Below are 23327 nucleotides of genomic sequence, written 5' to 3'. Positions count from 1 at the left end.
GAAAGGAAACGTCCCAAGGGTGAGGCCAAGCTGTCAGGGACCACACTGATGGCGTGCAAGGCCAGGTGGCTGTGGCTTTCCCGGTATTTATGGCCTCTTTAAGACGGCTGCAAAATGGCTTCCCTCATAGATCAGCAGGGTGACATGAAATAATGATCCCCAGCCTTCCACAGTAGGCTCTGGATGGTTGGCCATCCCCTGGGGGCTCCCCCAACACAGGAAGAGCCCATCTGAGAACTGGGGCACAGCAACCTTAAAACTAAAAAGCTCATGTAAAAAGGTCCTGTGGGCTCATAGAGATGAAGAAATTCCTGTTAATGGAACTTCTGGAGGTGTCACCTCTGCTCTTTATGCTGTGTCTACTTGTGAGCACTCAGAGAGTATCTAAGGGTTACAGACACAGATCATCGAAGCAGAATTGGAGCCTGAGGGTGTGGTGTTGAAACATGTGGGCTGTAGGTGTGTCACCAGGAGGCACGGGCAGGGTGGGGGGAATCCAAATGAAGGAGAGGAGAAACCAGAGAGCTGAGGGACAGAGGTCAGGAATCACATAGGAGTGGGAGCAGAAGGTCAGAGGGCACACGCAAGCAAAGAGAAATAGGTTGCTAAAGGTTTCCATAGGCTGAGAAGATACAAACTCCCAGAGCAGAGTAGAGAGTCCATTTGAGGCTTGATTTTGAAACATGGTCCAAATCCACCCAGAAGTTTTTCACATGCTCCTGCTAAGACAAGAATACTTTACACACCTAATTCGTTGAATTACATTTAACTGAATAGGACAGAAAATCAAAAATGTCCCTGGCAAGAGCCAGAGGTTGGTACACCAAGGCTGCTACAGTGACTTTAAAGAAGTTAGGGACCCAGGCTCCTGTTAGTTTTCTGTTCCCCTCTAGGCTTGGGCCTTGGTCTCTTGACCCACAAGGGCCAAGAGCTGCAGCCATCACAAGCACTGCATTGCATTGCAAACAGCAGGATGGAGGAAGCAAGGTTCACTCTTCCCCTTCTACAAAGGCTTACCAGAAGTATCAACCAACACTATCAACCAACACTGTCACTGATGAGAACCTACTCTTTTTTTTTTTTTAATTTATTTTCAGAAAAACATTATTCATTATTTTTTGACCACACCCAGTGCTCCATGCAAGCTGTGCCCTCTATAATACCCACCACCTGGTACCCCAACCTCCCACCCCGCCGCCACTTCAAACCCCTCAGATTGTTTTTCAGAGTCCATAGTCTCTCATGAGGGAGAGAACCTACTCTTATGGCCACTTCTAGCTGCAAGGTATGTAGTGTGGTCTTTAGGTTTGATTCATTGCCACTCTGAATAAAGTACCAAGTAAAAGAAGAAATAGATACTTTTTATTTGTCAGAGAGACAGAGTGCACAAGCAGCAAGCAGAGGGGGGAGCAGCAAGCAGAGGGAGAAGCAGGCTCCCTGCTGAGCAAGGAGGACTTGATCCCAGGACTCTGTGATCACGACTTGACCAGAAGGCAGATGCTTAACTGACGCCTAACCACCCAGGGGCCCCAACAGTAGTAACTTATATAGTGATTATCATATGCCAAATTCTGTTCTAAATGCTTTAGATAAAACTCATTTAATCCTCAAGACAGCTCTATAAGGAAATATCCTGCTTCACTGAAGAGAATGGTAGCCTAGAGAGTAAGGTCCCACAGCTGGCGTGTGACACAGACAGTCTGACTGCAAGAGGGCTGACTCTGAGGTCTATGCCTTTAACCCCAACACAATGTTGCACTACTACAGTCTGGGCAGGGGCTACTACCACTTGGAATTTGAACTTTATTCTGAAGGCAATGAGGAAGCTTGGGAGAGCTTTAAGCCAAATGGTGAAAGGATCACACACTTTTTTAGCAAGTCACTCTAAAGGCTATATAAAGAAAGATGGAAGGGGTAAGAGGTGAGTGATGGGCCAGAACTAGGACAGCTGAGACCTGAAGACACCCAGATCTCTTTGGCTGAGTAAGTGTTAGGAGGGAACACGAACCTGGGAGTGTCGACGTCACAAAGCCCTGTTGCGCCCAACAAGAATGATGAGCAGCTGAACACAGCCTTGGAGGACCGAGTAACCAGGGCAGAAATGTGTATCAGGAGCATCCAGGGCTCAACTATAGCACAGCAAGGAAAAGTGGGAATTTATAGTCAAGGGGTGGGAGGGCAGTTGTGTCCTTGGGTGGAACATTATTAAGACGAAACAGCAGGGGTGAGAGGGGATCCTTGCTGAAATCAGGCCAGGGTCATCAGACACCAATGAGGGACTTGAGTAGATATCAAGGGTGACTCGATATTGAGGGTGAGGGGCTCTGGTTAAATGACTTATGATTCTTGCTACAAATTGGACAGTGCCAAGACAGAGAAGTCCAGAAGTCAAGGCCTCATTGAAAAAGAGCTCAGAGGAGAATGAGTAGAGTTTGGTCAAGGAAACGCTCTTCATCAGGGACTACCAAAACCAAAAAACGAATCAACAGAAAAAACCCTCAATAAAGTCATAATGACAAAGCAAGAACAGCTGTGGAGTGCCCACGTGTCTTCTATATTTTTCTTATTATTCTAAAGTCAAGATAACAACTCTGCGGTTGCACACCATCACTTAAATAGATACTCACTGTAAACGGGAAACAATGTAGCTCTAAGGAATGAAACATCATATGAGTTCAATACATTAAATCTGTCATCACAAAACCATGCTCTAAATGATTTTGCCCTTCCTTTTCCTATCTTTCCCCCACCCTTGAAAACAGTTGAGTATTTTCCATTGGAATGTATTGTTTAGAATAGATATGTGAGCACCTCAATGTAAACTGAGAAATGATGCCTGTGTATATTCTGAAAGTGAAAAAATATGTCTCCCTTACACCTATAGGCACTTGTCTCCTAGTGCTGATCCCTACAATCCCCTTTCCTGATCCCCCAAAGTAGAAGATGCCTTGAACATTTAAAAACCAATGAAGCAAAGACAAGGGGGAACCGTAAATGCATATTACTAAGTGAAAGAAACCAACCTGAAGGGGCTACATATGAGTCCAACCATATGACATCCTGGAAAAGGCCAAACTATAGAGACAGTAAAAAGATCAGTGGTTGTCAGGGAAGGGGGAAGAGGTAGATGAAAACAGGCAGAGCACAGAGTTTTTAGGGCAGTGAAACTATTCTGTGTGATACCATAATGGTGGGTACATGTTTTATTCATTTGTCCAAACTCATAAAATGTACAATGTCAAGAGGGAAGTCTAAGGTAAACCATGGGCTTTGGATGATTATGATGTGTTGGGGGGTTCATTCTTGATTAAAAAAAAAAAAAAGTACCATCCTCTGAATGAAGTTGGTAATGGGGAAGCTATGCATCTATGGGGGCAAAGTATGAGAAATCTCTGTACTTTCCTCTCGATGTTATTGTAAACCTAAACCTGTTCTTTAAAAAAGTCTTTAAAAAATAACAACTAATGAAATCTCATTATTTTGAATTATGCTATTTCAGAAGATGCAATCTTTAAATATGCTTTGGGATGAAATTTACAGAACACGATTGCAAAAAGGTTTTTAAACCATTTAATAGCACAAACACTGTAATAAGCTCTGATATGTTCATTCTTTTCTTGAATTAAATATTTCTTTGGGAGATAGCTAAGACAAATGCAAAACTCCAAGTCATCACGTGCCCATCCTCAGATTTCCTCATGTGAGTGTGACTCAGTATAAAGGGCAGATAGGGACAGGAAAAAGGAAGAGTGGAGAGGTCCTATTGTTCTTACCCTGTCACCACCCCAGTATTCAGAGCTGTGTCTGGTGACAGCCCCCCAGGTCTTTGGCTGCAAAAGCACTTTGTGCAGGAGCTCAGGCTGTGAATGGCTCCACAGTGAGGGGCTCCCTCCAGGAAGCTGGAATAAAGGGAAAGAGGCAGGCAGGGACACAAATGCAACATAAGGATCAAAAGGTGGTCGGCAGAGTAAAGGTGGCTGGGTCTGAATGAGGAAGTGGGAAAGCTGGGGCAATCCCTGCTCACACTTGACCGTGAACCCTGCAAAGGGCTGCAGAACAATGCGGAACCGAAATGACTGGTGCAGCCAGCAGACCTAATGCCTTTCACACCCAGAGTTTGTCAGCGTAAAACCTGATGTGTAGGGGAAAAAAAAAAGAGAGAGAGAGAGAACAAAGGAAAGTCAGAATGCTCGTGTATATCAAAGGAAAGGGGCTCGAAGAAATGCTGCAAAGAAATGATTCAGCCTAAGATGCTTCCGGAATTTAGGATGCTGATGCATCCTCTGCCCTCTGCAGCTGCGACTCTGAAGTGTTGCCTTCTCTTTAACTGCCACTTTGATACCAGAGCCTTTTCAAGTCCTTTTTCATATATTTGTAATTTACTTCAGCAACAGACAGAAAACTTACTGTTCCAGTGTTTACTCTGTCATTGGGTTTTACCGCAAGGCAAGACAAAAGACAGGTCCATTGGCGCCCTCTCCTGGTGCTATTGGGAAGCTGTAGCAATGAGAAGGAAGGAAAGACCATTTGCCAAGTTTTCCTGTTCGGTGCAGCAAATCTTTATTAAAGTCTGCCCCATATCTGCGGTTATCAAACTTAAGCACTCACAAGAAATGCCTGGAGGACTCATTCAAACAGGGTTTCTGGGTTCCGCCCCGAGAGTTTCTGATTCAGTAATTTTGGATTTGCATTTCTAGCAAGTTCCCAGGTGATGCTGGTATGGGAGCACAGTCCCAGAACCACTGATCTATACACAGGGCACTGGGTGAGATAGCAAGGCACTTTATGAAGTAGTGGACCTTATTCTTAAGCAGGAAGAGAGCTCAGTAACTGAAAAAGGTTTCAACTTGCTGGGGTCCCTCAAGGTATTAGGTGGTACCATCTGAATGAGAGGCAAGGTCTCAACACCCCCACATTATAATGTGCTAAGCCTTAAGTACCCCAACAGGCCCTTGATGTGTGTAACAGCTGTAACTGCCACCCAGGGGAAAAAACACACCTCAGAATGTTGCTGAGATAGGCAGACTTACCACAGACTCACAAACCCTCCCTTGGGGCCCATTCACCAGCCACACCCACCTGTATTCTGAAGATTTATGGCCCAAGAGCACAGTCAGGTGTGGCTGTGGTAATTTTCCCCTGCAGCCCAGCTTGTGGGAGCAGGTGTGAGAAAACCAGGTCTTTGTTGCTGCTGCTGTCAACCACTTTGTGGCTCTGCATTGCCCTCGGGATCCGTTCTTTAGCAGGACTCTATCACACCTCCCAACTCCCCTTTTCTTCTCACTTTATGCTTTAGCAACTCTAAATAATTATGATTTCTCCTCTCTCCCCATTGAACTTCGGCGCCTACGGGTTTTCTACCTGGATGGCCATTCCCTCAGCTTCTCGGTGACACTTCCTTCCACCACCCTTGTCTGAAGCACTCCACATATCCACGAGGACTCAACTACCTGCCCAAGACTGAGTAGAAACCCACGCCACAGCATTTCCACTATAGCACCCAGTGGCAGACCACAGCATCCACACACCTATGGCAATCGTGTGGTCACGGGCCCTCCCACTAGACTCATTTAGGGCAGGGACTCTGCCCTTTTCAGCTTTCACCTTCAGATCTAGCACAGTACCTAGAATATAATGGTTCACACCTAAACGAGAAGGTGTGAACACAGGATCAGGATGGATCCACATAAACTGAAGGGAGTAGGAGGTGAACCCAGAGGGCATTTGAAGGCCACAAGCATTGTTCTCAGCCCCCTGGCCATGCAAGAAAAGGCATGTTTCCGAACGCAGGAGGTAACCACAGGCATGTTATGCTGAATCCTGGCAATCCCAGAAAAAATAATAAATTCTGAAGTGTCATCGTTGTAGGGATTACAGAAATTTGAGAAGACACAGGTGCATGAATTGTCCCTGCTCCCAAGGTTTTTTTAGCAAATGATAGGAAATTGTACTCAGGTGTCTGGATTCATTATCCGGTGTTTACCCCACACATTGTGATAAAGACACTGGATAAGCCCCATAATGAAAGGGTGCGGCAGAAAAATAGCACCAGGGTCTCCCAACTACAGTGTCGGCGATGTCATCCATGGGGGTGTGCTGATCACATCCCCCTTCAGAAAATATCCCAGCAGCAGCTACAAGGAGTGCAGTGAGCTGACAGCTCTCCAGCAACTCCAGGCTTCACTTACTTTTGAGCGTTGCCGATGCTCATCCCCATAAGCTCCCAGCCAAGAACACAGCATAGCAGCGGGCCTGGCTCATGGTCATTTCTGCCTAATACGGACCGCTCTGACGGCAACCTCTCTGTGAAAACTCCCAGTTGGGTTGGCTGATGGTCAGATCTCTACAGTAGTCTGAGACTTTCCATGGCCAGTCCTGCTTCTTCTCCCTTTTATCTTTCACAGGCATTCCTCTCCACTAAACCTCTTGTACTCCTGACTTCATCTTCCCAACTACTTCATGGAAGACCCAAACAACATGTCAGCCAGAGTCAGGTGGGGTTTCCAGAGGCAAGAGTGGAAGGAATGGAGTCCCTGTAGCCCCTGAAAGCACCAAACCCAGGGTCCAATAAGTGATCCCTCACAAGCCCATGTAGCTTCCTGGGAGAATCAGTAAGAGCATCCTCCATGCTGTTAAGGATCAGGTATGATTTTTTTAAAGAAATCCAAACATCCAGAGCTATACATATGGCCTTGTTTTTCTTGCTTGAGACTCTTTCTTTGTATGTGAGGGGAATTTGGATAAAGGAGGAGCAATCAGGGGTTCTAAAAGAGAGATCCTCATTCATATTTTAAGACAAGCTCCCTCAGCTACCAACTTCACCCTACACCCAGTCTCACAGAACTATGTCCTTGACACCCAGAAATGTTCCTAGGCTTTTTGAGGCCATTTCATCAAAAGGGACAGAGCCCTGGTGCTGTCAGTAAGCTAGAAAATGACACAAGGGTGACGATTATGCCAGAGATGCAGAGGTTGGTGTTTTTTACCTAGGAGAATTAAAGGATTCTCTGCCTTAATTTCAAATCTTCTCAAATGTATATCTTCCAACATCCTAGAACCCTTTAATTTAAAGGCCAGAAGTGAGATAGGGAGAAGGAAAACAAAATAAAGAGGCCTATCATGTAGGATCATTCCCAGGTATCTCCACAACCTATCCATTAGTTGTCCCACTTCAATGCCTGTGACGCAGGAGGAATGCCAAGAGTACTTCAAACATATTTTCCCACCAACCCCACCTCACAGACCTGAATGCCTTCGAGATTCTAAAGGAGAGGGGGACAGAGAGAGATCTGCCTCCAGCAGAGAATGTGCTAGGGTTGGAGTAATCCATCTCACTGAAAAAAGCTGCCCTTTTGGTGTTAATTTAAAAACCACACGAACCAGCTACACTTCGTGCTTTATAGATTTCCTTAGCCCACCATTCAATATTGCAAAATAGTTTTAATGCAACTTCTTCAGCCACCCCAAGTCCCAGGTGCATGCCTATCTTGAAATGTGTCCCTACCAGCCCCTACTTGTTCATTCATTGCATCTTTAAAAGATCAACCAAAAATAATTAAAAAAAAAAGTCAACCGAAGTATACCTTTTTTTAATATATACATTTTATTTATTTATTTGAAAGACAGATCACAAGTAGGCAGAGAGGCAGAAAGAGAAGCAGGCTCCCTGCTGAGCAGAGAGCCCAATGCAAGGCTTGATCCTTGCCCAACAAAAGTGACCTCTGGGATCATGACCTGAGCCAAAGACAGAGGCTTAACCCCCTGAGCCACCCAGGCTCCCCTAAGTTTGCCTTTAAAATGCTGCCTTCCATTACGACCATCATTTGTTACTTCATCTGCCTCTCAGAGACACATTTCTTGGTGAGAGTAGAACTAGGGACATGCAATGGACTGTAGAGCGACTCCATTTGAGCTCTTACTGTCAAAGATAGCTGAGAATCGGGTCCATTTTCTTTGCCTCCAGGCTGTTCTAGATCCCTGGGAATCTGAGGGCGGCAACTTCATTTACTATCTCTAACCAGGGCCACATGTAAGCCTTCCCAACAGAGGAGAATTTATGTTTAAAAATAATTCCAGAAATAATGAATAAAAGAGATCATTTTGTTAATTATATGGGGAATAGTGGATATTTCTGCATGTAGATGACACTGCCATCAGCCATGCTGCCCGCAGACATCCAGCCTGCCCAGAAGTGCTCACTGAGGACTGTTGTCTCATCAGGGACACGTTACCAAGAGATAAGTATATAATGGGGCAGAAGTCACAGAGCATTTCCCAATCTGATAAATGAATTAAGTCCACTTTCTGAAGTCATCTGGGAACATGTGTTAAGAAACTGGAAAAGGGAACATCCTTCTCTGAGCAACTATGATCAACTCTCAGAGTATTTCCTGGGAATTCACGGCCAATGAGGCCACTCACTGACCCAATTGTGCATATCAAGCCATTAACCCCAAATTGGACACTCATTTCCAGGGAATCCATCGCGCTTGAATCATTGTCACTGTAATAAGCATAAACGAAGAGGGCAGAAGGATTTCTTCTGAAAGAAGCCTTTTTACCTAGTTCTAGAGAGTTGTTTTCTGGGCATCGGCCTGGAATAATTCTTCCAGGCTTCATGACTCGTCTCAAAAGAGGTTAATGATTCGTTACCAACTGCACTGGAAAAAAATAGTACCTCGTGAGTGCCACTGTGGCAACTGATAAAACAGAACTGGAATCCCAGGTGGATCATTTACTACATATGTATCTATGGGAAGTCTGTTTAACCACTCGAAAACTCCATTTTTTTAACCTGTAAAATGAAGGTAATACGATCTACCTTACAGGTGTTTGCAAGGATTGAATGAAATTCAGCACAGCAGTGTTAAGAGCTGCTCTTTGGCAGACTCCCTGCATTCAAAAAGGCTTCTTACTAGCTGTGTGACTTTGGACAAGTTAACTACCCTCTCTGTTCTTCAATTTCCTCATAAAAATAACAGCTACTTTTGGTATTGTTATGAGAATGAAATTAGTTAACCCAGATAAAGAGTACAGCAGTACCTGGCGCAGAGTAACCACTCAAAAGTGTTCGTTATTGGGCACCTGGGTGGCTCAGTCAGTTGAGCATCTGACACTTGATTTCAGCTCAGGTCATGATCTCAGAGCTGTGGGATTGAGCCCTGCATCAGGCTCTGTGCTGGCGTGGAGTCTGCTTGTGATTCTCTTTCTTTCTCCCTCTTAAAAAAAAAATCTAAAATAAGGAATTTTTTTTTAAATGTTCATTATTGCTATTATTGTGTATAAAGAACCAAATGTGGTGCCTGCCCTACACATTCTAGACTTCCAATAAACATGAGCTCTCTCTCTCTCTGCACTATTCTTTTGGCAAAACATTACTCAGTACCTGTTATTTTTTAGTTCTCCATAAATCAGGAGTACAGCTAAGAACTGTCCCCTTATCTCCATGGACATAGGTCTCTTTGCCTCACTTCCCACTGGAAATCTTTCACATGTGACTGACCCCAAGCCCAACAAAAGTGACCTCTAAAGCCCTCCTGACAGAAAATACGGTCCCTCCAACCTACCTGACCCCAACCAAAATACACTCCCCACCGTCTTGCCAACCCACCCATCTGTGTGCTTCAAATACACATGATTCCATAATCCAGTAAATATTTACAAAGCAAATATACCTGCCATATAGAAAGCAAGAAAAAGGACACAAAGAAAGAGCAGTCATGGACCTTGTCTCAGGAACTTAACCAGTATGGGAGAGGAGAAACAACAGGCAGAGGGTTATAGCTGCCAAGAGACAGAAACAAAGCTAATCAGAAAATACTTCAGGAAGGAAGTGGCATTGAGACTTTATCATGATGGATAGCATTTTTTAAAAAGATTCATTTATTTATTTGAGAAAGACAGAGAGAGAGAATGTGTGAGCTGTGGGAGGGGCAGAGAAAAAGAAACTCAAGCAGACTCTGTGCTCAGCACAGAGCCTGATGTAGGGCTTGATCTCATGACCCTGACATCATGACCTGAGATGAAATCAAGAGTTGCACACTCAACCGACTGTACCACCCAGGTGCACCAATGTGTAGCATTTTTAATGGCATCCATGGAAATGGAGAATTCCAAAAGGAAGGAAGAATGGGGGTAAAGGTTTAGCCAACAGAAAGTATTCAACATACCATGAAATGTATGTCAGCAAATCAGGCAGGAGTTGAGGATAAATAAAAAATCAACATTGGAAATAAACATTTTTTTATTAACATATAAAGTATTATTAGCCCCAGGTGTACAGGTCTGTGAATCACCAGGTTTACACAAGTCACAGCACTCACCATAGCACATACCCTCCCCAATGTCCATAACCCCACCACCCTCTCCTTACCCCCCTCCCCTGGGCAACCCTCAGTTTGTTTTGTGATATTAAGAATCTCTTATGGTTTGTCTCCCTCCCAATCCCATCTTGTTTCAATTATTCTTTTCCTACCCCCCAAGCCCCCCATATTGTATCTCCACTTCCTCATATCAGGGAGATCATATGATAGTTGTCTTTCTCTGATTGACTTATTTAGCTAAGCATAATACCCTCTAGTTCCATCCATGTCATCACACATGGCAAGATTTCATTTCTTTTGGTGGCTGCATAGCATTCCATTATATAATATATATATATCTCATATCTTCTTTATCCATTCATCTGTTGATGGACATCTAGGTTCTTTCCATAGTTTGGCTATTGTGGACATTGCTGCTATAAACATTAGGGTGCACATGCTCCTGCAGATCACTACGTTTCTATCTTTAGGGTAAATACCCAGTAGTGCAATTGCTGGGTGATAGGGTAGCTCTATTTTCAACTTTTTGAGGAACCTCCATGCTGTTTTCCAGAGTGGTTGCACCAGCTTACATTCCCACCAACAGTGCAGGAGGGTTCCCCTTTCTCCGCATCCTCGCCAGCATCTGTCAGGAAATAAACATTTTTAAAGATGTTTAGGGTAGAGTTGGGAGAGCATCAGGAGATCTATAAAGTAAGGAGCCAATGAAAGTTTTTGAAAGGCAAGGAAGTGGAATGATTAAAGCTTGTTCTTGGATGGGAAATCAAACAACACTGTAGAGGATGAATTTTGAGAGGAGAGAGACAGGAGTCTGGATTATTATAATAACACAGGTGAGAAAATTGGCCACTGGTGTGGGTAGGGTGGGAGAATAAGGAAGATATGGGATGTGGTGTCCACAGGTCTCAACCACGGGCTGGATTTGGAGGTTAAAAAGAGAAAGACACCAAGGATGAGCCTCAGATATTGAACCCAGCTGCCCACTGGGACAAAGGAACACCATCCTCCACTGAAATAGGGGAAAAGAAGATTCTGGCTCTGGCATGAAATAGTGACTTGGATTCATCCTGCCCTTCCTTCATTTAGTCCTGCCCTTTCCACGTCCTTTCCTGAAACTGCAAATAGTGGGCATTATTTTCTCAGTTCCTTATTTTCCCGAGGGGTCTCTTCATGAAAATCACAAGGTGCTGGGATCCTTGAGAAGAAAGAATGACAAAAGTAGAGACAAGCTGGGAATAAATCTTCTCTTCTTTCCTTCTTTCCAGGTTTGTGTGATGAGTTTGTCTCTTGCTCACAGGGAGAAAGGAAGGATGACAGGAGGAACTTTCCCAATAGAATGTAAATTCCATGAGGGAGGAATTTTTTTTTTTTTCTGTTTTGTTCGGCAGTGCTTCTCTAGTGCATAGAGCAGTCCTTGGCAATAGTGGGAGCTCAGTCACGTTTGCTGAATGAATGATCCCTGTTTCTAGGGATATGAAGAAATAAAGAATAGAAGACCCCTCACAGCTAACTCAGGACACCCCTCCCAACCCCAGTTATGTAGTTCGTTCATTCTTTTAATGTTTTTCATCCTTGTCCAAAAAGCACCTAGAAAGAATTCCCAAAGAGCCCTGCTTTATAGTCTCATAGTCTTGCAAAGCTCGCAGGAATTGACAATTGTGGGCAATATAACCAAGGAAAAGGCAGCTCTCTGATGAGCAGGAAGCTCAATATTTATGATATCAAGCAAATAAGGTCTGTCACTAGGGAGGGAGGCTGGATTTGGAAGAATGCAAGTGTTTGACTTATTTCTTGATTTTATTTTCTATTTGTAGGCTCATTTCATAATGTTTATCTTTTCCATTTTAGAATATGACTGGGTAGAAATTTGCCATATGGAGACTAGAATGCTATCCAGAATAATGTGAGAGTCTCTCTCTTTCTCTCTTTTTAGATTTATTTATTTATGTTAGAGAAAGAGTGAGCGGAGAGAGCAAGAGTGAGCAGGGAGAGAGGCAATGGGAGAGGGGGGGAGAGAGAATCTCAAGCTGATTCAGCACTGAGCATGGAGTCAGTTCCACATAGGGCTCTATCTCACAACCCTGAGATCATGACATTAGCCGAAACCAAGAGTCAGACACTTAATCAACTGAGCCACCCAGGTACCCCAGAAGAATGTGAGTCTCTTTTAATGCTGTGAGAGGACACCTTACAACCAGTATGGGGAACTCCGAGGAGTGGATTCCTCTATAGACTCTCAAAAAAGTATCACAAGGTCCAGGAGTTGGTTGTGAAAAAGTGGAATCAAGATAAAATATTTTTGAGTGTATAAAGATTGGGAAGTAAAAGGATGTTACTCAGAAGAGTAGTTTATGAGTCAGGTTGGTCTGACATCAGAAGCCCTAAACATCAGACCCACCCATCCGGACTCATTATGTTAAATTGTTTCTTATCTTCCTTTTCTGCTTCCTGAGACTTAATCATGGTTTCCTCAGTGAATATCATCAGCTGCCTAAAACTTTATAAGATAAAAGGAGGTTTTCTTTTTTGGAAGGTACTGCTCAAAGATTGCAACCGACTTCTGAACCTACAGTGTTAAGCCATGTAATGCTTAACATGAGCCACTCCTCCCTCTCAGTTTGAATTAGACTCTAAGGTCACTTACTATGTGCCTATTGCATGCAAGACACAGTGAGAATACAAATGGAGAGATGAGTAAGACTTTGTCTCTTCCCTTAAGACTATCACAGTTCCTTTGTGGAGAAGTACATACAACTGCCTCTTCCATGACAGGCCAACATTGGGCTGGTGTGGAGCCCCTGAAGGGTTTTCAGTAGTTAAGAGTCATGATCAAGATTTAGCCTTTTGCAAAGTGTCCTACTTTATCTCTATCATGACTAACTTCATCACTTCCAAAGAAGTGTAAGATAAAGGTATATTCATTGTGTTCATTTTCCAAATGTTTACTGGTGAGTCCATTCTGAGGAATCATGTGGGCACCTACTTCTACTTAAAGTCTACAGAGGACTACTCAGAGTTGAGAGCTGTAAGAGAGAGCTGGAGCTGAAGGTGAGGAAAGTAACCAAATGCAGGGGGACAAAAAGTTAATCTGGCTGAGAAAACTGGGAAGAAGAGAGGAAAATGGTAGGGGAGGGGGGAAAAGGATGGAGGGACAGAGGTGGAATCCAAGAGAAAACGATACAAAAGAATCTAATTTAAAGGCATGAAAACATCAAGACACATCAAGATGCATGTGATAAAGCCATGTCTGGCTTCTCCCCAAGACCTAGCACAGTGCCTTACATGTGGTATCAAATAAATATTTAGGGATAAAGGTACTAAAAACAATCAGGTATATTTCTTTATAATCCTCACACTTGTGATTCATACCTGTTCTCTTGGGAAAGCAAAGCTTGAACACGCTCTACTATCTCTGTTTCATTTCCCAGATCATCTCAACATATATTAAGTTACAACATCATACTGTATCATTTAGACACTTCTTCCCGTCCCATATAAGCCACATCTTAGGTTCCTTGCAGTGTATGATTTTAATATTGTAAATATACAAAGGAAGGCAAGAAAGTATCTCAGCACTGCAGAGTAAAATCCCATGAGGAAACCAAAAGTAAATCAAAAAAAGTTCCTTGCTGGTTTGGAATTCAAAAGCAATCCTCCTGACCTGCTCAGTCTTCTCTCCCTCAGAAGTAGGCAACTCTGGTTCTCCCTCTAGTTGACTCTCTCATTTGCAGGAACAAGCTTCTCTGTCCTCCTATGTTTCTTTTCCACTGTTTCTCTTGTTCCCTGCCCCCCCACCTACCCCTGCCCTTCTCTTTAGCATCAGATTTCTGCATGGGAGAAAATATGAATGGGTTAGTAGCTGCCCAGTGAAGACTGCCCCCAACAGACAAGATTCTTATACCTGGGATCTCGTAAGTGCTAATCCACAGGATCCCAGTGGCCCAGGTATCCATCCTTCCTTCTGTCCATGTAGCAGTATGTGCCAGGGGAACTTCCTGAGGCTGCCTAAAGGGCTTAAAATGTAGCAATCACTTGAAATTTCATGGATTTTTATGAAGTTTACATGAATGCTGGCGAACAAGTTTCATGGAACTATCTAGAATTAGCAGAACATTGAAAATATCATATATCCAAATCTGAGCTCCTGAGATTCCAAACTACCACTACCTACCTACTCCCACCAAACCTGCTCTCCCCATAGACTTCATCTCAGTATAACACAACTCATCCCATGAAACTGGATTCATCTTCAATTACTCTCTTTCTCTTATACCCCACATCTGATCTGACTGGAAATTCCACTGACTCCACTTTTATTTATTTATTTATTTATTTTAGTTTTTTAAAAGATTTTATTTATTTATTTCAGAGAGAGAAAGAGGGAAAGCATGTGCCCAAGTGAGTGGGGGTGAGGGAGAGGGAGAAGCAGACTCCCCTCTGAGCAGACTCCACACTGAGCAGGGAGCCAATGCAGACCTGAGCTTCATTCCACATGACCCAAGCCGGAGGCCGAGGCTTAACCAACTGAGTCACCTAGGTGCCCCCCATTGACTTCACTTTCAAAATATCTAAAGACTTAGAACTTCTCACAGTTTGCACCATTATCACAATGGTCCAAATTGTTATCACCTCCAGCCTGAATTTATTACAGTAGGCTCCTAACTGGTCTCCATCCCTCCACCCTTGCTTTCTGTCTGCACACACCTCTCCAACAGTCTAGTCTCAACATAGCAGCCAGAATGGTCCTTTTAAACATTGGTCAGATCAAATCACTCCTCTGTTCAAAATTCAGTAGGTCCTCATGTCTCTCATGTCTCTTAGAGAAAACCAAAGTCTTTACAACAGCCCACACTATTGACATGATGTGGCCTCCCCACTCCTCTCCACCACCCTCACTCTTGCTCACCCTGTGCCGGCCCCACTGGCCTCTTTGATGTCTGGAACATACCAAACATGCCCTCATTTCCGGCCTTTACACTGACTTGTCCCTCATTCTGGAACACTCCTCCCCCTAAAATGCAGAGGGCTAACTGCCTCAGCCACTCCAGGATTGTGCTCAGATGTCATCTTCTCACACCTTCTTAAAATCCCCACAGCACTCCCAATCCCCACACTTTCCCCATGTGACAATTTGTAATATACTATAACATTTTCTTTTTATGTTTTGGGGGTGGGGTTTGGCGGGTTTTTTTGATTTGGGTTTATTTTTCTTTTTGGTTTCTTTCCCCCTGGTAAGATGAAAGCTCTGTAAGGAAACCTAGACCAGTCTCTGAAACTTGTAGATGCTCAATCAGTATATGTTGATGAACACCTGATGTACAGGATAACCGAAGCAGTATGCTGAGCTTATTAATTTAGAAAAGATCAAGCACTGTGAAAATTCATGTGTGGTTTGGGGTTGGGTGTAATGGGTTAAAAAAATATATATGATTTTTCAAAGTAAACTCTTCTCTTTTTTTCAAATCACCAGTCTGTGCTGATAGCAATTTATATACAGATCCTGGTGTGTTAGTTCCATAAATAAGTGCAAGCTAGTTAGTCCATCAGCTTATAGACAGATCGCTATCATACAGGGCAGAACAAAAAGGTAAGGTTCTCATTCTCAAGGACCTTACATGCAGCATGCTTGAGAAACTATTCCGCTGTACTCAGATGAAAGAAATGTCACATTGCTGTTTATTTTTTTCTCTCTCTAAATCAAATTAAATCTGCTCTACTCCCTGTGAACCAAGCTCAGGCTGAAATCTTCTGCTATGGGCCCCAAGGTCACCACTTTTAGTGTGTGGCCACCCTGACTCCCCCCGTCAGTGGTCCCACTAATCCCCAGGGTGCTCTGATGGAGTGTGGCACAGTTCTGTGACACTCTTGGGAGTTTTCTACCACTAACCATCCTTCCTAAATTTTTGGAAAGCTCACCCTTTGTAGGGTTACCTCTTTAAAAAAAAAAAAGTGTCAACCTCTAGTCCCTCCTTCTTAATGATCCTGAAACCCCAGAGGTTTGTTTGGCAGGTGGGGTGGAGGTGGAGAGTTCTTTAGGACACAAAGAATCAGACCTAATTTATCTCTTTACCTGATATAATACATCTGGTAAGACAAAACAGCTCAGAATGATTACAACAAGAGAAATGATAAAATAGAGTTTCTAATTGAATGCATAAATTCTCAGACAATGTAAAATAAAGATTGATCCAGTGGGCTAGAATTTATCAGAGAAGTGTTCCTGGAAGAAGTAGATTTTGAATCAATCCTAGAACAGGGGGAGGAAGACTGAACTTTCCAATAAAGGCAGAGGATTTCGTTTTTGGTGCACACTAGGGGAAAGATGGGGAGGACACCAAGTCCGGAAATAGTGAGTCACAAGCTGAGGAGAAGAGTTAGAGGATCAGGATGTAGGATAGCACACTCAGAGGGGGGATTCTTCACCATGGCAGAGCAGCAAATCTCTGGTGTGGCAGATAGCTGGGAATCTGAGCACATTAAGCATGACTCAAGACTAGTTTAGATTCTGGGAAGAGAAAGAGGGGAATAAAAATGCACTCACAAAGCCTCAGTGAAGGATGACCCACAAAAGAGGAAGGGACCAAATACGGCAATGAAGAATCCCAAGTGCGGTATTGGGTATGTACTTCATTCCAACTGAAGCATAAATTTGCTACCGTATTGCATTTCCCGGAGCTACTTCAGTCACTGGGCTCATCAAATCCAATTTCTCCTCTTGGTGGTAAAAAATGTGAAGCCACAGAGACTCACTAACAGAGAAACTTGAGGCTGTCTATCCTTGTTCTCTGAGATGGTGCTCAACTTTGTAGCACTTCCATCTACCTGAAGAGCTCGAAACCCTTACAAAGACCCAGTGCATTCATGTCACAGAGGGCATACTTCTAGCAAAAAGGAAGAGCTTTTAACAAACAACAGGAATGCTGTCCCCTTCGATAGTTTCAAAGCTACTTTCACTATGACTTCCAATTTGTGGTATATACTGGGTACCAGCTGCTAGCACTCAGGCATACATCTTCCACTGCTACTAAGATTTGTCGAATCTTTATCCTTTCAGGTAGGTGATGGTGTGAAATAGCTAAAGTGCTTTAGTTCTAGCTCTAGTGACTCAAGTGTGTGATTAGACTGGAGACAATGCCATTTTTATTTAAGTAAATAGATTGATTTCCTCATGCCATTCCTTCTGGAGCCTCCAGAGAGCTGTTGATGTCTTCCTACAGGGGCATGGGGCTGTTTCCACGGTCCCTACCATCAGCAAGCTTACATTTTAAGGCAGTACATCCTCAAAAGAACATGTTTAATAGCCACAAAAAGTGAAATACCATGATGTATAAGAAGACAGCAAGCCATTAATTTGATTTGAGGGACAGGGAAAGGGTTCACAGGAAAAGGAGTGTTTTTGCTGGTGGCTAGGGGATGAATAGAATCAATAAGCAAAGAAAGAATGAAAAGAACATTCCAAACTCAGTAAGAATAACAAGAGTCACAGCCATGTGAAAGTGCAGGGTGAGTTCAAGCAATAGTAAACAGTTCTGCGGTTGGAGCAACGGGCACTTGGGAGATGGCAGTAGAAGATGAAACCAGATGATGGAGGACTGTAAATGTCAGACTTGGGATTACAGGAGACCCAGAAGAGCACGTTCAGTCATGTCTGGAACAATGAAAGGCTTGCTGGAATAAATGGGCACCTTCCTGAGATGAGTTCTTTGAAGGACTGCGCTCACTGCAATGCTCAAGCCCCAGGGCCATTGAAACACGAATCAGTCCTCCTTACTTGATAATCATATCTGATATGACTATGTCTCAGTAGAGGAAAAATAAGCAGTGATTAGGTAAGAAATCAGGCTTCAGAGCACAGAATGAGTCATCAGCAGACCCACAACTGAGGAGGAGATTCGGTCCTGCTGGGCTGTGTGTCTTATGAGGTTAAAGAGTATAAAGATAAACTCTGCCAGGACGGCCCCTTGAGAAAAATCTGTTTCTTCCTCAGAGTAATGACAGAGGTCTCTCCTGGGGTCAGGAGTCCCAGTAGATGTATATGTGCTGCCGAAGCGAGCACAGGAGTCCCAGTAGATGATGTGGCAAGAATGGAGGTGCACAGACTGAGTTTGGGAAGAGCCCAGTGTAGTAAAGTACTGAGGCATGAGTCCGAGAAATAGAGCAGGAAGTTGAGTTTGTTCTCTAGCACTGAGATGAGATGCAAGTGATGAGGGTACTGGAGGGAGATGGCAGCTGGCTCAGCTGAGGGGCACCCAAGATGTACCACGAGGGCTCAGGATAGAGCACCCCTAGATGCACAATTCATTCTGAATGTCACCAGCTCATGGCCTAAGGCTACCAAAATTATTCCTGTGAGAAGTGCCCCCCCCCTCAAGAGTGGCTCTCAAACTTGGGATACACCAGAATGATCTGGAAGGTTTGTCAAAACACAGATTTCTTGGCCCCACCCCCAGAGTTTCTGATTCCGTAGGTGTGGGATGGTCTGAGGAATTTCATTTTCTAAGGAATTCCCATTAGTGCTGATGCTCTAGTCTGAGAACGACTGATCTAGAACTTGATGGGCCAGAGCACCCAGGTAAAGCTCTCAGTAGTTGAACATAAGAGGAACTAGAAAAGGTAGGATTTGATCAATTCTTTCTTGAACTACCTGAAGGGGTTTTGTATGCTCAGGAGACTGATAACTGTCAAAAGAGAAACAACTGAGTGACAATGCAATAAAAAGAAGAGATAGGAATGCTGGTTTAAAGGATTTCAAGAAGGAATCTGGCCATTTGCCCAGAATGTTGGAGGAGGAAGGAACTGCATCACTGGCAGGTCACTGATAGCTACTGCTGTCACCTAGAATCATCTCTGGAGCTTTCCAAAAACACCAGGCCCTGGGCCCCATGCCCAGGTAAATTAAATCAGAATCTTCGCAGGTAGGGCTCCGACCCTGGAAGTTTCTGAAAACTCCAGATGATTCTAACAGTAGTTAGGGCTAAGAGCCACCAGTCTAAGGAAAATCTGATCCAGTTTAAAGGGGAAACAAAAACCTTATAGGGGATCTATGGAATGAGGAGTCCATCTCCAGTTAACTTAACACCTGGCAAAATTGCCATTTTTTTTTGCAAGATTTCTAAACTGACCAATTCTCATACTCTTATTCTATCCTTCCCAGATGTTCAAATCCCTTTTACTGTTGATATGCCCAGTACCTGAGCAGTTTCTTTGCTGTGCTCCTCCACCGTTTGCTAACTGTGGATCACCATGATGGTTTATGGCAGCCAAATAGCATACAGCTGAAAACACTGACCAAGGTGTTCTCCTCAAGTTTGTTTCCTCCCATCTCTCAGAGGCCTGACACAGAGACCAGGTTCAAATGACATTTGTCTCCACAGAGCCACAAGTCCATGAATCATTTTTTATGAAATCAAAATGTAGGTTTAAGAGTCATGAAATGCCCTAGTGGAAAGGAAGATTTATAGATAAGCTAGTCAAACATTTTATAGATAGATAATCTCAGTACAGTGAAATTTCAATTAAATTCCAACATATAAAATAGATTTTAAAAGAAGCACTGTGAGACAGTGTGTATGTTGTTATTTGTATTAATAAAAGGAAGGCAGAAAAAATAATAGAAAAAAAAATAAAATAAAAGGAAGGCAATGGGCCAATGGTGGGAAGGGAGGAGGCTACCTTTAGAAAGACAGACCAGAGATGGTGACAATGGTTTCCTTTTAGGTGGAGATTTGGAGACAAGTTAGTAAAGAGACTTTTCACTACATACTGTCTTGTACCCTTTGAATTCTGAAGCATGGACATGGATCACCTATTTCAAATTAAATTTTTTAGTAATTAATTTTTTGTAGCAGAGCGCTTCTATTTGAAGCAGGCTGGACTTCACTTCACGTTGCCACCTCTCCCCCTTAGCCTAAATCCCTCCCCAGACAAAGACCTATTAGAATTTCTAATCCTATGAAGTTCCTCAGAGGATGCCTCTATGGGATCTGGCTGGAGACCTACTGAACTTTTCAACCCTACATTTCTTAGCAGCCAGAACTGATGCTTGGAGAGGCCAAATAACTGGCTCGAAGTCACACAACAAAGGAATCTAAATCTCCTGATCCTTTCCTTTTTTCTCCTGATTCTTTTTTCCATGCCTTCTCAGATATGTAGTCCCTTCTATGTAGCATCTTAGATACTCATTGAGCCTCTGCAACTATGCCAAAGAAATACCATTAATACAAGCACACATCAGCGGCAGAGGAAATATATTGACCAGACACCAAATAAATAGCAAACCTTCACTATCACAGTAGTGATATGACAATAATCCTCCCCATTTGTGAGACTTCACGTTATTAACAACCACATAATATAAAGGATTGTGTCGTTTATTTGGGTATTTCGTAACATGAGTCACAAGACAAACATTTGGAAGATAAAAGCGCCATATATAGAAAGCAAATTCACTGTTTTTGTTGATGCTGGCACAGCCCCAATGACCACGAGGTGGCAGTAGTGTCCTAACAACGTAGAGCAGTAGGTCTAGCGCTCTAAGTGAAACTGCATTCATATCTCACAGCCGACCCACCTGGCTATGTGGCCTTGAGACCCAGACAGAATTACTAGTAGAAATTCCAAACAATTCTCCACTCTCCTGATAAACTGTGTCCTCTTTTGTAACAACCAAGAATGCTTCAGCTGATGTCGCAAAGCAGGCTCAAACCAGCAGCCCTTAGGCAGAACCTGGTCAGCAGCCATGTGTTTGCCTTGGTCAGTGTTTGGTTTTGTTGTTTTGTCTTCATCCAAAATGAGTTTAGGTGGAGCAGGTTCTCTCCACTTTGCCAGATCTCCCACCATCCTTTAATATCTTATTAAAGATATATAAAACTCCCCCATATTTTTGGATGGCCCCTGAAGCCATGTGAGTTTGGGATCTCTGCTAAAATGTCCTTCTTAAATAAACAATTAACTCCACAATTGCAATCTAACTGGTCTACTCAAATATTTTGTGCTGCCTCACGTCCTTCTTTTCTTTTTTTTTCTTTTTTTTTAATTTTTTATTTTTTATAAACATATATTTTTATCCCCAGGGATACAGGTCTGTGAATAGCCAGGTTTACACACTTCACAGCACTCACCAAAGCACATACCCTCCCCAACGTCCATAACCCCACCCCCCTTCTCTCAACCCCCCTCCCCCCCAGCAACTGTTTGTTTTGTGAGATTAAGAGTCACTTATGGTTTGTCTCCCTCCCAATACCATCTTGTTTTATTCTTTGCTTATGTCATCTCTCTATCTGCAATGTTCTTTTCCACAGCATGTCTTTTTTTTCAATTCTTCTCATTCTTGAAGGCCCAGATTAAAGGTCACCTTCTTCTTTTTTCCCAAACAAGTATGGATTAGAAAAAAGTATTGTACAGAATATCTTTTAAAATATATTTTTTATAGAAGTATAAGAAAAATTAAAACTATTGCCTCCTTAATATGCTAAGAGGATATATTGTGGGGTTCGGTATAAGCTCTGGAATCAGATACCCCTAACAAGCTGGAGTGACTGAGCAAGTTACTTCACCTACTAATATTAAGATAATAATAGCACCTACTTAAGAAGATTTGGGGGTTTTTTTGAATTTTTATTTGAAATAATTTTAGAATTACGGAAAAGTTGCAAAAATTGTTTGGAGTTTCTACACATCCTTTACCCAGCTTCTCCTGAGGTTAATACCTTACATAAACATAGTCCAAAGATCAAAACCAAGAATTGACATTGGTGCAATACTGTTAACTAAATCTACAGACCTTATTTGAATTTCACCAGTTTTCCAGATATGGCATTGGGCCCCTCTCCATGAATCGTATCTGAAGGTATGTGATATCAATATGTCTGTTGATGAGGTTAACTTTGATAGCTGGATTAGGTGGTGTGGGGGGGCTTTTCCACTCTAAATTTACTATTCTTCCTTTTGTAATTAGTAAACTTGTTGTAGGGAGATACTGTGAGACTATGTGAATATCCTGTTTCTCATCATACTGTCACCCACTAATTGTAGCATCCATCAGTGGTTCTTACCTGCAACAATTATTACTATGGTGTTTGCCCAATGGCAATCTTCTATTTCTCTCATTCTTTCTGCATATATTAAGTGGAATTCCACCACAAGGAAAAACTGTTTCTCCCTGTGCCCCACTTATTTATCTGGGGGGTGGGGGGGGCAGGATGAGAATGAAATGAAGTAAGACCGCAAAATTCAGTAAGTGTGAGCCACTCCTAATGTTATTTTGAGACACCGTGAAAGCTCTATGATTAATATGGCCATTTTCTGGTTGGGAATGAGTACTTCTAAAATGTTTAAGGATATTCCAAAATAGGGATGCCTGGGTGGCTCAGTCCCTTGAGGGTCTGGCTTCTAATCCGGTCATGGTCCCAGAGTCCTGGGATCGAGTCCTGCATGGGGCTCCCTGCTCAGTGGGGAGTCTCCTTCTCCTTCTGCAGGCTCCTCCCCCTGCTTGTGCCCTCTCTTTCTCTCTCTGACAAATAAATAATTTTTTTTAAGGATATTCCAAAATAGTCTACTGTATTCGACTGCGAGGTGCTGCAACAAAATACCACAGACTGGAAGACTTACCCAACAGAAATGGAGTTCCTCACAGTTCTGGAGGCTGGAAGTCTGAGATGAAGGAGTCAGCACGTTTGGTTGTTTCCCTGGCCTCTCTCTTTGGCTTGCAGATGGCCGCCTTCTCCCTGCGTCCTTCCCTCTGGGTACATCCCCCTGTGGTCTCTTTCTGTGTCCTAGGTTCCTCTTCTTGGAAGAACACTAGTCAGATCAGATTATGACCCTCCCTGAGTGTCTCGTTTTTACTTAATCACCTCCCGAAAAGGCTTCTGTCTCCGATTACGGGCGCGTTCCGACGTGCTGGCGTTAGAGCTTCGACGTATAAATTGCGTGGGGAACACAGTTCGGCCCGTAATATTTACTTCCTTCCTTCAAGGGACAATTGTGACGAAATCACTTTACCTGTGC

General features: G+C 43.2%; 1 long non-coding RNA gene across 1 annotated transcript; it reads right to left on the bottom strand.

Annotated features, from left to right (window-relative positions):
* Nucleotides 1-10927: 10927 nt before the first annotated feature.
* LOC122898775 lies at nt 10928-22951 on the bottom strand. Its single transcript, XR_006383055.1, has 3 exons — nt 22932-22951; nt 14224-14335; nt 10928-10947 (listed from the first exon to the last, which is right to left on the bottom strand). It is a non-coding gene; the product is annotated as an uncharacterized LOC122898775 (long non-coding RNA).
* Nucleotides 22952-23327: the final 376 nt, after the last annotated feature.

The sequence above is a fragment of the Neovison vison genome, chromosome 2 (genome assembly GCF_020171115.1).
Source record: "Neovison vison isolate M4711 chromosome 2, ASM_NN_V1, whole genome shotgun sequence".
Taxonomy (NCBI): domain Eukaryota; kingdom Metazoa; phylum Chordata; class Mammalia; order Carnivora; family Mustelidae; genus Neogale; species Neogale vison.
The sequence above is the reverse complement of the archived record's forward strand: the minus strand, read 5'-3'. Positions and strand labels throughout refer to the sequence as shown.